Raw genomic sequence first — 19,675 nt, 5'->3', positions numbered from 1 at the left:
TAGGAATTTGTTGGAATATTTGGTATGGAAGTTTTATAGGCAGGATTCTGTATGTAATAGGCAACCAATACATTTTGTTGAGTAAATGAAAGCCTCGACAGAAGTGAAAATGCACTAAAAATGATGAATAGTTAGGAGGAAGAAGAGACATTGACTAGCTATTGAAAAGCCCAGGAAACTATCAGAAAGATTTAAGAAAAATGGGAATTTAGAGATCAGGAGGCCAGAGTAGGTACAAAGAAGGTAACCAGTAGTGCTATGCTTATACTCCTGGGTACAGGAGTAGGGTGAAGAGATTAAAGAATCTGGAAGGATGACGGAAGAGCATGTCAATATGAATTAGAGGAGATTAAAAAGGTGCTGATGGTGCCACGTTGAGTGGTAAAAGAAAGATGAGGGAATCTGGAGATTATGGAAGACCATCAAAGGATGGAACTGCACAGCTGACAAATGAGATCTAGAGGAAAGACGGTTGAGAGACGCAAACATGGGGAGTAGTCTGTAACTCATCAGTTAGGTATCTTAGCAGGTCTGATGGTAAAGTCGATGCTTTCTTTTCAAGACTTCAGATGAAGGTGTATTTGTGTGGTGTAAGAGCCTATACGAGGGAATAGTGCACTCTTTACTCACAATAAAGAAAAAAGAAAAGAAGAAACAATCAATCCTCAATTACTTTGGTCAACAAAAGTAAATGATACCTTCTGTGAGCCAAAGGTCTGATGAAATCGGCACCCGTCTGGTATTATGGGTTGAGAGGAAGTTAATTAGAAATTTTCAAGGTCTCTCCCAAATGATGATGCAAGATTGAATCAGTTGTCTGTGTTGGACATTGTGGTGAAAACATGACCCCAGCAGAAAGCAAGAACCCCTTAAGAGGAGCACAAAATGATTGGATGTAGCTGATTTAATACTGCCATTTTGAAAGGGGAACATTTTGATGCCAGGGCAGTTTAATGTAGTTGTTTTTCTTTCTTTCTTTTTTTTTTTTAAGATGTTCTTTAACATTTAGATTTTTAAATTACTAAGCAATGGGGTCAAATGAAAATCTCACCTCCACTAATCGTCTAACTCAACATTTCCCTCAGGCTCAGAGAAAAAGTGAGGCTTCAGAATGGAGTATGGCTCAGGCATTGGGTGAGACCCACTTGGAGTGAGAGGTAGGGCAAGGAGGAAGTGAAGGGTAGAGTGGGAGAAAGGAATTGGTCAAGGCTCAGGGGTGGGATAAGGTTAAGAAATGTTAATTGCATTCACAGACCCAGGGATATCAAAATGGCTAACTCAAAGACACCATGGTTAATGCCTTGCTTTGATTCTGGCAGATGTTGGATGTTGACCACAGTGAGACAAGTTGTTGTACCAGGTCATCAAGTTAACTTTCTTGATCAATAACTAAGTTTGCATTTCTTTAACATTCTCTGTGATGAGTTTTTCATCTCCTTGATCAACTTTCTTAATCAATAACTAAGTTTGCATTTCTTTAACATTCTCTGTGATCTGAGTTTTTTGTCTTCCTTCTCTTCCTCCTTCCTTGCTTCTTTCCTTTCTTTTTTCTTCCTTCATTCTTCCTCTCTTTTCTCCCTCTTTTCCTTCCTTCCTTCCTTCCTTCCTTCCTTCCTTCCTTCCTTCCTTCCTCCTTCTTGTCCTCATATCTTCCATTCTCCCTTCTCTTCTCATTCCTTCCCTCTCTTGTGCCTTGTTTTTTTTTTTCCTTTCTTATTTTTTCCTTCCTTCTTCCTTATTCCCTCCCCCTTCTTCCTTCCTTTCTTTCTTCCTTCCATTCAGCAATTATTAATCATACACTATGTGCTAGGCCCTTTGCAAAGCATCCAAGAATAACTTACATCCTTAACTACCAAAACGTACAGAAATTTCTTAGGTGAGCCAAAGAATTATTTTTCAACAAACGACACCCTATTTATTTCACACATTAAGAAAAGTTCTTTAAAAGGTGATAATCATTTAGTATCTCCACAAAGTTTTTCCACTTGTATTAATGGAAAAAAAATGCTACTTGTATTTAGAGTTATAGGGGCGCCTGGGTGGCGCAGTCAGTTAAGCGTCTGACTTCAGCCAGGTCACGATCTCGCGGTCCGTGAGTTCGAGCCCCGCGTCAGGCTCTGGGCTGATGGCTCGGAGCCTGGAGCCTGTTTCCGATTCTGTGTCTCCCTCTCTCTCTGCCCCTCCCCCGTTCATGCTCTGTCTCTCTCTGTCCCAAAAATAAATAAAAAACATTGAAAAAAAAAATTTTAGAGTTATAATTACACCCAGAGACTTAAGTTAGTTTCTTTTATCACCTCATTTGTGTGTTCTCAAGGTTTCAGTGGAGGTGGGAAAGGGTAAAATAGTAAGAGTCACAAGAGAGATAAGTCATCTTTGAGGAGCCCTGTGTTCAACCTGGTTCCTTAATGCAGGATGCCAGGCTTCTAGGAGTACACACTTGCTCAAAAATTAATTTAAAAAAAAGTTAACGCCACTGCAGTTCTAGAAGACTATCTGCTCTGCAATCTGAAATTCACATAGCTCACATATTACAGTTAATCCTCAGACATTTTGTGGCTAGTACAATGTTTGTAGAGGGATATCTGATTGGTTCTCGCTTTTTTATTTGGTAGCCCTTTTATCATTTTTACCAAAATCTGTAGTCTGCTTTGTTTTTCAGTGAAGGCCTGGAGTGGGGTACACTCTGTCATGCTACTGATTTGACCAAATTGCCTTTATACTGTGTCTTTATAGCAATGATAATAACCACCATTCATATCATGGCACGTGAAGCCCTTTACATATACTAATTAACCTAATGCCTGAAGCATACCCTGTGAGATGGATATTACATCCATTTTTACAGATTATTTTACAGATTATTTAACTCACATAGGGAAACAGAGGTGCTGGACTCAACACAGATCTCCTCTAAGTCAGGGTGGTATTTTTTTTTTTTTTTTAGGTTTATTTATTTATTTTGAAAGAGATAGAGAGTGTGGGAAAGGCAGGGAGAGAGGGAGAGACAGAGAACCTCAAACAGGCTCTGCACTGCCAGCACAGAGCCCAACACAGGGCCCGAACTCATGAAACACGAGATCATGGCCTGAACCGAAATCAAGAATTGGATGCTTAACCGACTAAGCCACCCAGGCGCCCCCATGATGGTATTTTCTAATGGAATTCCTGCCCCTTGCCAGCTTGATTTTTGCCAGCTCAAGGATGAATGCAACAGTGTATTATCAGTCCATTAAAGGCATTGCAGACACAGCTACATGGGTTCATGTGGGTGTCCTCTTTTTTTTTAATTTTTTTTAATGTTTATTCATTTTTGAGAGACAGAGGGAGACAGAGCATTAGAGAGGGGAGGGTCAGAGAAAGAGGGAGACACAGAATCTGAAAGAGGACCCAGGCTCTGAGCTGGCAGCATAGAGCCCGACGTGGGGTTTGAACTCACGAACTGCGAGATCATGACCTGAGCCGGAGTCAGACGCTCAACCAACTGAGCCACCCAGGCGCCCCATGTGGGTGTCCTCTTTTCTCCTGTCCTATGTCTGTGCCCTTCCTGACTGCTCTCTGGGCTGGGCCCTGGCAGTTATTCTGAGTTCATGTGTGTAAGTCCTGGCATTACTTCACTAAATGCCCTAAGACTTGGAGACTATTTTAAGACAGGCCGTGTTATTATTTTTGTTATTTTGTATACATGATGATCAACACCCATATATCCTTAAGATGACCCACAAGAATGAAACTAAGTAAATCTAACAGAACAGCACTGTCTTGGGAGGCAAGGGGCAAAATTTGAGGACTAGATGTTAAAATGTTCTGACTTCCTCTCCTAGTTAATTCAGTATTTCCCAGTAATCACTTTCAGTGGCTACACAAAACCGTATAAGACATACTCAATTTAACTGCCTGCCATTAAGAGGATTCCATAAATACTGAGATGAGACCCAGGCCAAGGAACTATTTTAGCTACGTTCACAGCACACTAATTAACCATTTTGCCTGGAAAAAGCTCCCTATTCTAAGACATACTCATAAAATAGCTTTGAAGAAAAATTTAATGAAAACTTTTGTCTAGAGGCTTTGGTACACATGGGTACCCATATCTATTAAGGATCAGTTTATTCCTGAATATAATAAGGAATGAGTATTAAAATAAATTTCTCCCTAATGCGACATACTTTCATCTTTAGGTATATCATAAAGTAAATTTTGCTGTGTGATCCCAATCATTTTCTCATTTATTACACATTTATTAGGCACTTATGAAGTGCAGAGTTCTGGGCTATGCCGTGGAGATATGAAGACAAACCAGACCATCTCTTCCTTGTAGGAATTTCATAGTCTAATTGGGAAGAGATGGGTTACTAGGGAATAAACAAATACATGCTTTCATTCATTAATATGTGAACTAGAACAGACTTTGATGGGATGCTTCATAATAACCTTCGCGTTGGGGGACCATCCTCCGTGGATCTCTCTGCATGTCTTGTTAGTGGGGGCATGGGCAGCCTTTTGTGTTGGATTATCTTTTCAAGGATGTTTGTATAGAGAACAGCCTTAGAAGATAGGAATAATATTTCTCTATGGAGTGTGTGTGCACGCGCGCGCGCACACACACACACACACACACACACACACACAACTAGGTTTGTTTACTTGCTAGAATAATAATAAAAGATTTGGGATTCCTCAGCTATAATGCAAACCCACTGCATGCCCAGCATCCACCTCCACAGTTACCTGTTGCCTCCGTGCCATGTGTGGGTGGGAGAAAGAGGGGCATAGACATAAAGTGCTGTGAGTTATAAAGTCTTTTGTCTCTGACCCAGGCATCTCATAGGTGTCTACCAGCATCTATAATAACTGTGCCTGGGTAAGTTGTTACCTTACAAGTAGGGAAAAAACCTGACCTTTCACAGTTTTTGACACTTTGACCCTTAAATTTGGAAGGTATTCAAATATTGTAAATTTTTAAAAGAGACCCTGCGAGGAAATGTATCTTCCAATCTTTCACTTATACTTCATTTTTGGTCTTTTTTTTTTTAATGTTTATGTATTTTTGAGAGAGAGAGCAAGCATAAGCGGGGGAGAGGCAGAGAGAGAGGGGGGCAGAGGATCGGAAGCAGGCTCCACGCTGACAGCAGCGAGCCTGATGCGGGGCTTGAACTCATGAATCTTGAGATCATGACCTGAGCCAAAGTGAGATACTTAACCAACAGAGCCACCCAGGTCCCTTCATTTTTGGTCCTGAGTGACATATTTTCATCGTTGTTGATATGATGAAAGTTTGGGCTGCTAACTTATCCAATTGGCCTCTGTGCCCTTTTCCTAGAGAGCTGAGGTGTAAAACAAACATTTGGAGAGGGAAATTGAATCACATTATAATGAAATAACTGCAATGTTCTCATTTGCTAATGTTCCCATTCATTTGTAATTTAGTCTACAGTACCATGAAAAATATCTGCCTTTATTCTACTCTGAGGTGGATAATGACAAATTAAATAAAATGGGAGCTTGTTAAAACAAATAAGCAAACAAAACAACCAAGTGTTGCTTTCACCTTATTATTACTGCATAATTCAGAAAAACAAAATTGACTTTTTAAAGGTAAGAGTAGAGCTTCCGGGTTGGGGAACACATGGAAGGGACCCAGAGGATGTGGAAACTCCAAGCCCCTTCCCACATACTGGCCCTTGCACCTCTGCCATCTAGCTATTCCCGAATTACATCCTTTTATATTAAACCAACCCTCTAGTAAGTTAAACAACAACAACAACAACAGCAACAACAACGAGTAATAGTCTGGTACCAGATTCTAGAAATCAGTGCTCAGTGACCTCTGAGCTTTGGTTCTTAATTTACATCTTACAAAGAATATTTGTCCTTTTATTGTTATATTTTTAGCCAACATCAGAGGATGTGTAGGGTTTCAGATATCCACAGGTAAAATATAGGGAAAGACATACAGAATTTTGCATTTTAACAAAAATTACAGAGTCTCTAGCTTTTTTTAGGTAAAAAGTGTCATTCAAATCAGTGCTTAGAAATAGGCTAACTAGGACAGGCAGAAAAGACAAGTCAAAACATTTATTTGATATAGCAATCTAATGCAATATAAGGCATGGGTTTTAGTAAACCTGACAACTCCAGATGAGCAAGGAGCAGGGATAAGGAAGTATTGGTGAAAATAGAGGGCACCAACAATGATTGCTAATTGTTGCATATATCATTGATAGGGTTAGAAATGGCCAAGATCCCAATCTCTGCATTTTTCAGCCAGTACTGCTAATATTGTGGTTTTCTGAAGAAGCTCTATGTTCAGTTTAGTTGGGGATCTGGCCCCACCATTTCTCTAGTTTCCTATCATGAAGACCTTGTTTCTAAATGCAGTGAACTGGAATAGATGAAATGGGAATCTTAGTGATTCCATTTGTTATCTATCCCAAGAGCTTTGACTAGGAGCAGGCCAAAGGACTCTCTTGACTCCTTCCCCAGGGTCACACCTTCTTTTTGACTGGAGTTTTATTATTATTTAAAGAAAATTTTTTTAAAGATTTATTTATTTTTGAGAGACAGAGAGAGACAGAGTGTGAGTGGGGTAGGGGCAGAGAGAGGGAGACACAGAATCCAAAGCAGGTTCCAGACTCTGAGCTGTCAGCACAGGGCCCGATGCAGGACTTGAACCACGAACCCTGAGATCATGACCTGAGCCAAAGTCAGATGCTTAACCAACTGGGCCACCCACCCAGGCATCTCTTGACTGGAGTTTTATTATCTTTTGTGTCCTGAAAGATGAATCCGAGAGGAAGAAAGCTCTCATTTCAGCCTACAGTGGAGAAGCTCTAAATCACTCATTTCTTTCCTCCATTCTCCCTTGAACTCTAAAACTTGTAGAATTGAAAGGGAGGATGCTTTTCTTTCTGGAGAATCTGTATGATTGGCTCTTGTTCCACTAGGACTAAGGGAAGAGATAAAGTAGAGCAAAGAAAGACAAAGCAAACCAAAAGGAAAGAGTAAGAATGTAAGCTAGAGTAAGGTAGATCCAGAAGAGAGAGAGATCTCAAACAAAGGTAGAGATTCCTTCTCATTTCACTGAAAACTCCACTAGCATTTAGCACCATGACCCAATTAATGTTCTTGGCTTACACCAGACAACTGGCTCTTTTTGTACCATATCTGCCTTGAGTTTCTTTTAAAAGAAATTACTTAATCCAATGACTTAATCTAACTCCTCCTGAGAAGTCCCCCTTAAAGGAGAAGGCAATCACAGTCTAAGATGTCTTGCATGTACTTTGAGAAACTACTGCTCCAACCCATCAATGTTTCTGTATATTCATTTAGGTGAGGAAATGAGCAGGTCATATTCGCAAAGAACTTCATAAATACTTTTGCTTATTTTCTCCAGAAATTTCCAAAAGTTCTCAAGACACTATTTTAATTAAATTGGGCAAAATATCCCCTTTATAATATAACCAGTCAAACTTCCCAGTTTCCCATGCTTGACTAGGAAATTAATCTCATGAAGAAATTAAAGCCCCACTCCCCACCTAATGAATTTCTTCTTCCTGTTACCCTAAAGAAATTGGTCACTCAAGGTATATACAGAATGATTTTTCTCTTCCACTTTTTTTTCTTATTCTTTTCAATATCATCCAAAGGGACTTCTTTCAACAGCCTGGTTGGAATCAAACTCACTTTTGGCAGCTTCTGCCTAGGGCATCCATGGGAGTTTCTGTAATTCCTTCTGAGTTTCCAAAAGTGGATTATTTTACCTTTATTCTTTCATATGCTCTACTTTTCCAAAGTTCTGCAAGGACAACAGGATACATAGGAATGCATCAATGCAAGGTCTTTACCTGCAACATTTAGGAAACTCAAGTACATTTCCTTAAAATATGTGACCATCCAACTGTTTATAATATAAACATTAATTCTTACATACCAAAGCATTTCCCAAACAAAGTTAGTTTTTCCAAGATTCATTACATGTTGCATTCTAGATTGTGGTTCTCAATGCTGTTAGCCATACATTAAAATTACCAGGGGTATTTTTATTTATTTAAAAAAAATTTTAATGTTTATTTATTTTGAGAGAGAGAGAGAGAGAGAGAGAGAGAGCGAGCTGGGGAGTGGCAGAGAGAGAGGGAGACAGAATCTGCAGGAGGCCCCAGGCTCTGAGCTGTCAGCACAGAGCCAGACCTGGGGCTTGAACCCATGAACTGTGAGATCATGACCTGAGCTGAAGTCCCAACTGAGCCACCCAGGTGCCCCACCCAGGGATATTTTTAAAAGTTTTTCTACCCAAGTAAATATCTGAGAGTGGGATCCAGGTATTGATAAGTTTTTGAAAGGATTGAAAAATCACTGATGGGGGGCACCTGGGTGGCTCAATCAGTTGAGCATCTGACTTCAGCTCAGGTCATGATCTCACGGTTCACGAGTTCGAGCCCCACGTCAGGCTCACTGCTGTCAGCCTGTCAGCGCAGAGCCTGCATCAGATCCTCTGTCCCCCTCTTTCTGCCCCTCCCCCACTTGCACTCTCCCAAAAAATAAATAAATATTTATTTTAAAAACTCACTGGTGAAACACAATCTAAATCTGCTTCCAGGTGTATGTTATAACACAGACTAAATTGTCTGGAGGAATGGAATAGAATAATGACGGAAAGGCAGAAGAAGATGGAAGATTTTACCTCTCCTAGGGTCTCATAAATCCATGCCTGTTACTCAGAATCTGCCACCTGCCACTTTAGACATTAGAACTTACTTGGAATAACCTTCCTAAGAAGAGGCTCATTGTGCATTGTTTTCCATGTTCCAGAAAGGAAAATAAACCTTCAAGAGCATGTGCCTAGGGTGTCGAATACAGTGAAGGCCAAGTCCATCTATGCAGGCAGATCCTGTGTTTGTTCCCTTATCATATTCTCTTTCAGAGAAGGAGAAAATGAAAAGTAAAGCCAAATGAGGTGGGATTTGGCAATGAATGAAATGTGTTAATGAGGGGCATTTGTTAAGGAAACAAGATATTAAAATTCTTCCTTACTTAAAAGTTTGCATTTAAAGTTATAATGGTTTCCATGCTTAATGAAAACTATCTTATTGTCCTACACATCAAAACGAAATATACACAAGCACACAAAGATATTCACCTTGGAACATCATGCCTTCTCCAAGAGTGGTAACAATATTATCAACTCTTTTAGGTAGGTTCAGAAATAGAACCTCGTGCTCTTCTCACTCGTGGAGGAGAACACTGTTGGGGCTCATATCTCTGATACGCTAGGAAAAGAAAAATGTGAGACCCTCCTCAGAATGTTTCCGGTCCTCTGAGCCAGACCCACGTCTGTCAGGGTTTACCCATAATTCCAAGTGTCTTACTGTGACTTTGTCAACATAACCCTTTCATCGGTTGGAAACTTCTGATGCTTGCAGAGAAGAAGAGATAAAACAACCATTTCTCACCCTTTCCTTTCAAGAGAAAAATGGCTCAGAAGCTGCAAAGTTCCGTCCTTCGTAACTGTAGGCCTATAATACTCTTGATTGGTTCAGTAGATTTATCTGCTGATGGACCATAATTGAGGAAAACATTGATTAATTGATCTGTTCCTCGCTTGTAAGGCTCTATATGGCAATGAAGAATATGTGGTATGCAGATCAGCTTTTAATTATTTTTTATTTAGGGGTTGGTCAGATGAAATAAGCGACCAGGCAGTATTATCATTGATCTGTGGCACAGAAAGAAATAGTTCACATTACACACTGCAGATTTAGAAATGGTTTACAATGTTTATTCTTGAAGTTTAGAATGGATCTTTGCCCAGTAAGGCTTTGACCTGTGGAAAATGCAAATTATAATAACAACTTGCATTTGTGCAAAGCTTGGCAGTTTACAAATCATTTTCTCATGCATTATCCCATTTGACCCTCACAACAAATCTGAGAGGCAGGCCAGACAGGTGTTATTATTCCCAGAGAGACTAAGGCTAAAAGAGATTCCATGCCCTACCACCCCCAAGTCATTTGCCCTATTTTGGTCTGTAGACTATAGAGAGCAGAGGAGAGTTTAAAATTATTTAGTGATTCTGGCTGGTCAAACATATTGAAGATATTAATTACCACAACAAGCAACATCATATTTATCAACAGTTTCTTAGTATGAAATATGCTGAAATAGAACTCTACCATTATAATGTGAAATATTATTATATAGATTTGAGTGTGCTAAAGAGGCTATCTCCTCTAATTTGATTACAAAGTATAAGGGAAGTTTCAGATAAGACCCATGAACTGGAGTTATTAAAGCCTTTCCCACTGTATTTACGAAACCCATGGAAAAAAGACATTGCCGTTGACATAGAACTGGTGAAAAATTAGTGTGGATTCTTGACACTCAGGAAACAGAGGTTGAATATAGAATATTAATATTGGACAACTTATGTGCTATACAATCAAACAAGAACTACTGAGTATTGTTTCTGAAGTTTCACATATCAATGAAACTGTGTTGTGTTTTTCTTTCTCTGGCTGACTTATTTCACTTAGCATTATACCATCTAGCTCCATCCATGCTGTTGCAAATGGCAAGATCTCATTCTTTTTTTTACAGCTAACAAATAAAGCAAAAAGAGACAAACAAGCAAACAAGAAAACCAGACTCTTAACTATAGAGAAGAAACTGATGATTACCAGAGGGGAGGTAGGTTATCGTGATGAACGCTGAGTAATGTATAGAATTTTTGAATCATTATATATTGTATACCTGAAGCTAATATAGTGCTGTATATGAATCACACCTCAATTAAAGAGAAAAAATTACTGAGTACTTTCTTTGTGCCTAGGAGTATGCTGAGTGCTGTTGGGGTTTAAAACAAGTTTCCCACTCACAGAGTTTGCAATCTATATAACCCATTCAGATCCCATTCCTTAGTGAGAAGCAAAGAGATGGGAGCATGGGCACCAATGACTCTTCTGCTAATATTAAAAATGGTAACAAGCGAAAGACTTTTAATTTTTCTGCCCCATTTTCCTGGTGTAATTTGTCAGAGCATCAAAGCCTGAGCAGAAGCTGTGTCAACAGGAATCTGTGCTAAGAAAGCAAAATTTTTATCCTTTTTAATGTCGGTCTGCAAGCCAAAGTGACAACTGATAACTGTTCAATGAAAGGTCAGAAAACAAGCATGAAGCTGGATTTGTTTAGGGCTTACTTTTTTTTTTTTTTTTTTTTTTTTTTTGATAAATGAAACTGTTGCCCTAAGTCGCATAACCGGAGGCTCTTCACGTCTTACTAAACTGCAGTCATAGAGTTGAAGATGATTATGATTTCTTTCTTCATGCCCTTCCCACTGATATGGCTATATAGTTTTACACAACTTCCAAAGGAGGATGAGTTTCCTTTTCATTAGAAAATAAGTAGTTTTGCTTTTTACAGTGATCGAAAAGGATTAATAAAAGAGGTGGTTCAGAAATAAGAACGACTGCCCTTGAAGGGGAGAAAGACAAAAGAATCATGGTAGGAAAGGGAGGTTTGACATGACTGTGATGTCCAGGCTGCCCAGGGAATCAAGGGGAGCTAGAAGAGTAATTATAGTTTTGCTTCCCCTGGGAATAATTAAGGGATTAGTGGTCCCAGCGAGGACAAAGAGATACTGTCAATAGAGTGATAAAACTCCTTCTTCAGTACCCACAGACATTGATAAACGGCTCTCCCAAAAGACAAGACTTTGTTGTAAATCCTAACATCTCTGGCCCATTTTCCTCCTCTCCACCCACCCATTTACCCACAGATATGACTAAGTTCCCTGCACTTCTTTCCATCTTTCCTCAGGGTGTTTATGGATGCTTCCATGATTTTGCTTCTTTCCTGAATGAGGCTTCACAGATAGGAACTAGATGACCAGCAAGGTGCACAAAAATCCCATGGTGCAATTGGATGCTTTAGGGATGCAGCTGGAGAGACCTGGTCAGAGGCAGGGCTAAAATGAAAATCTGCCAGAACAGAGCATGGTTCCTAGCTCACCACTCTGGTAGGAATTCCCTGGCAGGGCTGATGGGGGCTATCAGCACAAACCTGAAATTCAGTGTTGAAAACCAGTGGAAAGGATAGGTCTGTCAGTAATGGCCAAATAGCTTGCATTAAACTAATTCTCCTGCTGACAACTCTTACAGACTCTCTCTCTCTACAGAGACTAATGACTATATATATATATATTTCCTCCCTTTCTTCTTCTTCTTCTTCTTCTTCTTCTTCTTCTTCTTCTTCTTCTGATAATCCCCAAATACTAGCAATAACTTGAAGGGTTCAACCCTTGAAAACACAAAACTATGCTGGGTAAAATCCACATACATAAGCCTCTTTTCCTGAAGGTGCTTCTTTCTGTCCTCATGAAGCTTATAGGAAAGTCACAGTCTTCTCGACCTAAGGAATTAGAAGGCAAAGCTTGGGGTGATGAGGTGACTGGAAACCGAGAAAAATATTCGGAAAAGAAGGAGCCAAGCAATCTTGAAAACTAACCCTATTAGATTTCAGGACATTCTATAAAACCACAACATTTAAGACAAGGTAGAATCAGCATAAGGAGAGAACAAGAAAGAAACTCTGGAATTGAATAGAGTCCAGAAGTAGACCCACGTAATTGATTTTTTTTTTTAACCAAGGAGCATATTAATTTAATAGGAAGAATTTTTTTGCCAATAACTGTGTTGGAAAAATTGGATAAACATATGGAAGAAAATGAACCTTGATCTTTATATCATATTATATACAAAAGCAAATTTTAGATGAATTGCAGATCTAAGCATAAATTCTAAAACTATAAAACTTCTAGAAGAAAACATATGAGAATATCTTTGTGACCTAGGAATAGGCAAACATAGATTATTTATTAGTATAGACTCATGGATATTTATTTTCTCAGTGATTTATAATTTATTAAACCAATGTCCAGTTTGATGCCCAATTATTTGATTTGGCCAGAGAGAGCTCCTCGAACTGGATCCTATATCTATTTTTATATTTCCTCATTATTCTTTGAGCACATCTTTATATTCTAAGACAGAAAAATGTTCCATACTTATTTTCATCTTTTCCTTCTACAAGCTCTAGAATCAGTTATTTCTCCAAGGAGCTCTGGCTCCTTTTAGGGGGGATGATATATAGAGCTAAGCCTTTACTTTGCCCATATTTGATTTCATGATAAGAGGGATAATGGATATCAATCTCCATTGCAGGATACTCTCTCGAAGATGTTCACTATTCTCCTACAGTATCCTTTTCAACTTCACTCAGAATATGAATCTTTCCCTTGAAGGAACTTACTTTAATGAGAGGGACAAAACAAGCATATCTAAAACAAGTGAGAACTATAAAAGAAATATTTTTGCATGCCCAATGTACGGCATCTAGTTGCCATGGGATTCTGCATTGTGGGGTTTGCAGTGGCCAAAGAATGACATCTTTAAGAATGAAAGGCATGATGTGATCACAGGCTGAAGGAAATATGGTGCCCCATGGAAAAAGTGAGATGAAATTAAATTGATGGATGATTGATGCAGAAGGTTGGACAGGGCGATGAAACAATTTCATTTTAACAGCAAGATGTAAGAATGTCCTGTTAGCCACCCAGCTCACCCTATCCTATCAGCCTGCCCCTGACCCAGATAGAAGGCTGACCAGACAGAGAAGAGTGGTTGACTGCCCATCCATTTTCAACAGAATACGTTGCTTAGCTAGAACTCTGAGGCACACTAAAAAGAAAATAGAGAAAGTCCCTTCTTGTTATCCTTCCAAAGACAACTCCGTGGCTTCCAGGATAGGAACTGAATACCCAGAACCAGGCATTATTTTCTTGAGGTCATTAACAGATCCCTCAAATATCATTTTACAGTCTTCAAACATACTCTACAATCAAGTTAGAAATAATTTGACAATCACCTCTTTCATATCTAGGTCTGGTCATTTTCCCTCATTTCTTTTTGGACATAGGTGTTTTTTTTTCCTAGCATCCCCAAAGAGAAGGGCCACAGATACCACAAAATCTTTCTGAGGCTTAAAGTTGAAAACAGGAGACTCAGGCTTGCAGATAAACTACAGTTGGAGAAAAGGCAGGGCAAATAAGGCTCTCTTACAGCATAAGTTTTAGGAAACGCCAAAGAATAGACTTTCTAGATTCTAGTGATAGTGATGTCCCTAATGATAATGCAAACCCAGAGTTAATCTATAATAGGACCCCATAAGAATGAACTCTTATTGAATATTGCATGAATTAGGCATTATAGTAAATGCTTTGCAAGTAGCTTTTCATTTACTCCTCATAGCAACCCTATAAGGTAGGTGTTGTTATGAGCTTTACAAATACAGCAACCAAGGCTCATGGGATTGTCTTAGGTTGGGTACCTCTAGAAAGAGATTCTGTGGTCCGTATACAGAAGATGTATAGAGAAATGCTGAGCAGCACCTGTAAAAGAGAGAGGGAGCAGAGCTGGGCAGAGGAAAATGTTGAATTGGCACGATGGGACTAAAGACTCAGCAAATCCTCCAGGAAGCTCTGGCACTGGGATGGCCTTCCAGTGCTATGTCATTTCAAGGTGAGGGGCTGGTCTTTTGAAATCCCCCATGGTCCAGTCACTGGATAGCAGCTGCCCCTAGATGAGGCAGCTCTCTTTGGTTGACAGTAATTTCTGGAACTGTCATCAACACACATGCTCAGAAGATAAGGGAATGAGTGCCTTACTGTTGGAGGGGAGATCTAGATGGCACATCCCTCCACTTACCATAATCCATCCCTAGGATCCACTTGTTTCACACAGTAATCCTCTCCTTGGGGGACAACTCCAAAATTCTGATTGGTCTTGTTTCCTTGTGAAACTTAAAAGGAAAAGGTTGGGGATCTAGCTCAGCTCTTTGCCACTGTAGTTATCTGAAAGTCACTACCAAAACTCATCTTCTCCCTCTACCACCCGCTTTAGCTCCCCCTCATCCTTGGTTAGCATGTCTTCTATTTATGTGGCTTACCTGGCAGAGTGACCCGGACTCTCATCCCTGAGAGTTCTGAGTTCCTGGTCACCATATCTTTCTCAGGTTGTAGCTGCTTTATTTCTCCATTTTCCAACAAGATCGGGTAGGGGAGTACCAACAGATGCCCAGTGGGTTACCTGGGTGCTAATCATATTCTTCCACACCCCACTGTATAAAAGCAGTCCTACCTCCTCCTTATGATCAGGGTTATTAGTCTTGCCAATTTAATGGCACTTTTCCTTGCCAACCTGTCTTTTGGCACAAAGGACTCAATGAAATTGGGGGGGCAACCATAGCTTAAAGTTAAATGGGACTCTAACCATGTCCTCTGTTTAGATGCATTCTGCTTTTGTGACCCAGGACTTCTGGATATGCAGAGCTTAAAGATGCAGTGTTAGGAAGCACAAATTCTCAGGTAGGTCACTGGGAATGATGACAAGCCTCTACCACTCCCATCCCCTGCTTCTTGGACCTGTGTTTTAGAGTATATATGGTATCTTGGAGGATCCTCACCATCCTCAGAGAGTATCATCTCCAAGGTGATGTCTCAGCAGTATCTTCCAAAGACCTTTCTATTGCTGTATCAGGCCTACAGCTGCAGTAAAATGAATCTTCTGTTCTGAAGTGATGTTATGTAGCATCCGATGTCAGCAGAATAAATATTGCATAAGCCCTTTACAATGGTGCCTGGCAAAGTCCTGTGGGCAGGAAAGACAAACCCAGACTCTGAAACAGGGCATTCTGTCTAGGAGCATAGGAGGGTGTTTTATCCCCTCACTGAGGGCAGTAGAAGTCATGATAAAAGGAAAGGTAAGGGGGGTGATGGCAAGGTTGAATCCCGGCAGCAGCAGTGGGCTCTGAAGAGAAATTTGCGGTAAATGTAGCTGAAGCAGCCTCCCTCAGCCCATTAAATGGTGGACAGCAAGACCATGGCAGTACGTGAAGATGAAGGGCGCCACAGAGAACATGGGGTTTGGAGGAGGAATAGGAGTTTCCTGCCAGGGAAAGGGGGGACCTTGTCATTCCTCTCCAGTGAGAAACAAGGCTGTTTTTGTTAGTCACATCACTTGATTGTTCTCTTCTGTTTCTTCTTTCTTTTTTTGTATGGCTGCAGAAACATAGGTTATACAAGGCCATGTTCTTGTTCAAGTATAGCCTTGATGGTACTGGGGGTGGGGACAGGGGTCATGGGAATGCAGGATCCTTGGTGTGGTTTTGGATCTGGGATGTGGATTCAAAGAGACTCTGCCCATGTTACTTGAAAAAAATCTCACAGAAATCAATCAGATGGTACTTGGTGATGTTGAAAGGTCTGATTCTAACACAAATATTTTCAGAAGGAACATGGGAAATGTCAAAAATTGTCAGCTCAGTGAATACCGTTTGGTGATAATGCTTTCCAGCGGTAAATTTCCACTGGTTCTCTTGCTTATTGTCAGTTGAACAAAGCACTTGCATGCTTTGCTGGTTTCTAACTAATGAGTTGGTTTTGCTCTTTTAAAACAGTAATATATAATATAGAGTATCTATTGAGTCAATAAACCTTTAATCAGAACTGTCTTAATGACAAACAGCACAGCATCCCATGAAATAAGGTTAAAGGTTCTTAAATTGAATCATATTTCTGGTTTTGAATCTTTTCCACAGGCATACAAGAATGATAAAAGGGATCATGTCATATTTGTTGTGCCTGAGGAAGTACAAAGATGTTTGTTTCACACTTCCTTCTCCTTAGGATTTTAAAGTGAAATGGCCATATTATATATATACATACATATATATGTATGTATATATATATTTTAAAAAGCTGCATTTAAATGTGCAATTTTCAATACCAGAAATGGCAAGTTCCAAATGCAACTCTTTTTTACACTCTAGTCGTTAAATTAATTCTTGACCACTTTTATGGCTTGAAGATTATTTTAGTGTTATTATAACAAGCACCCTGGGTATCTTGCTAAGAGTTGTATGTAGAACATGTATACTTTTCTATTTTCTCAACTATGTGGTATTTGTCAAGTGAAATAACCTGTCTTCTCCAGTCCATCTTCATTTTATGGGAGGATTTAATTTCATGGAGGATTTGAAAGCCTTGTTGGATGTAATGGTATTCTATCGTCACAAGCCATCTAGAGATTTCACATTTTGCATGCTGCATGCCTTAAGCATTGCTATCGAAACTCTGTTGTCATCTGCTCCCCCCTCATTGGCACTTTGTCTCTTTCAGATGTTCTTCAAATGGCCTATACATGTCTAAACCAGCTCAATGACACATTTCCTCAACATGTGGGAAATTTGGGAAAGTCATAACAGCACATCAGTTAAACTGAATGGAGGTCTCATGACTATTTTCCCCTCGTTCCTCCCCTAGCTCACAAAATTTCTTCAAATCTCACGATGACCTACTGACCAGTCTCTCTCCCATCCTTGAGTTCTTGTACTTGCTGTTATAAGAACTAGCTTTCCTTGGCACAGTTCTAAGCACAAATCTTAAATGATGAAGAATATTTGAATACTGTCATATTTTTAAATGTACTTTGATATTGTTCGAATGATATTTCCTGGGACAAATCTAATTAATTGGAACAGCAGAAATAAGCAGAGGGTGTTGCCTGAGCATCCCTTAGCTCTGCATATTCTAGGTTTTTTTCTGTTCTTCTAAGGAACTGGAATTCCAGAAATTCAAGGGCATGTCCCACAGTTCATAAGCTTTCCAAAGAGAATTTATGCCAATCTTTGATGAGGTAGTTAGGGAAGACCCACAATAGGAGAGCCCATGAGAAACTAGCTCCACGTACTGTCCTAGGCAGAGCAACATGTGAAGAAGTTGAACTTTCTTGGAGGATGGGACCAGTTTTAGAATTATGTGGTGAATATGCCTCATGTAAGTAAATAAACCTAATAAATAAAAATGATTTAAGGGCCACAGGTCAACTTCCCTGGGCTAAGATCAAAGATGTCTCTAGTAGTGATGAAGGAGGAATCTGTAAATTTAGTGTGGGATAATCTGATGACAAAGAACCTGCCTGTCCTTGGACACAGAATAGAAGTGCTTCATCCAGAGGATCAGGGATAGAAGGACTGAGTGGCAAAGATCATTTCAGAGCTGAAGTATAGCTTGATAGAGGGTCCTAGAGTAAAGTTTGAAGGAAGTTGAGGTGAATCCTAGTAAAGGAAGATCTCCAGAAATGTGACCATATTTGGAAGTAGAGTCTTTGCAGATGTAATTAATTAAAATAAGATCATGCTACATCAGAGTAAGCCATAAAGCCAATGACTGGTGTCCTTATAGAAAGCCATGTGAACATACAGAGATATAGATACACAGGGAGGAAGGTCATGTAACAATGGAGGCAGAAGTTGGAGTGATACATTAACAAGCCAAACAATGCTAACAATTGCCAGAAATCACCAGAAGCTAGGAGGAGGCAAGGAAGGACTTTTCTCTAGAGCTTTCAAGAGAATATGGCCTTGCTGACACCTTGATTTTTTGGAGTTGTGGCCTCTTGAACTGTGAAAAAATAAATCTGTTTTGTTTTTTTGTTTAATTGTGCAAAAAATCACATATAAAATTAGATTTACTCTCAACACATTTTTAAGTGTAAGTACAATATTGTTAACTATAAGCACTATATTGTACAGCAGATTTCTAGAATTTCTTCATCTTACATGACTGAAATTCTGTACTCATTAAACAGCAAATCCCATTTTCCCCTCCTTCCAGCTTCTGGCAATTACCTTTCTACCTTCTGTTTCTATGAGTTTTAATGTTTTAGATATCTCATATTGGTAGAATCATGAAGTATTTGTCTTTCTGTGACTGACTTATTTTACCTTACATGTTCAAGTTTCATCTATGTTGTAGCATAGGACAGGATTTCCTTTTTTTAAATAGCTGAATAATAGTTCATTGTGTGTGTGTGTGTGTGTGTGTGTGTGTGTGTGTGTATACACCAAATTTTCTTTATCCACTCATTCATTCATCAATAGTCATTTAGGTTATTTCCATCTCTTCACTATTGTGAATAATGATGCAAGGAACAAAGAAGTGCACATATCTCTTCAAGATTCAGATTTCAATTCTTTTGGATATATACCCATAAGTGGGATTGCCAGATCATATGTTAAGTCCACTTTTAATTTTTTTGGGGAACTGTTTTCCATAGTGACTGCACCATTTGACCTTCCCACCAATAGTGTCCAAGGTATCTCATTGTGGTTTTGATTTGCATTTCCCTAATGATTAGTGATGTTGAACATTTTTTCATTGGTCATTTGTATCTTTTTTGAAGAAATGTGTATTCGAGTTTTTTTGTCCATTTTTAAATTGGACTGTTACTTTTGCTATTGAGTTGTAGGAATTCCTTATATATTTTTCATATTAATCCCTTATCAGACATATGGCTTGCAGATATTTTCTCCCATTTTTTAAGTTGCTTTATCTTTGTTATTTTAAGCCCTGATGTTTGTGGTAATTTCTAATAGCAGAGGAAAATAATCAGTATGGAATATAATTTAAATTATGAAAAATGCCTCTCTTTATGTTCAGTAGAAAAAAATGCATAAAGAAAGTGGATCAAATTGTCAATAGTTATTATCCCTGGTTGTGGAAATAAAGGTGATTTTTGTTTCCTCCTTCATAATCTTTTGTATCTTCCAAATTATCCTAAATAAG

This window comes from Panthera pardus, unplaced genomic scaffold (genome assembly GCF_024362965.1).
Source record: "Panthera pardus isolate Hobbes unplaced genomic scaffold, ASM2436296v1 HiC_scaffold_6, whole genome shotgun sequence".
NCBI lineage: Eukaryota > Metazoa > Chordata > Mammalia > Carnivora > Felidae > Panthera > Panthera pardus.
This window is presented reverse-complemented; position numbering follows the sequence as displayed.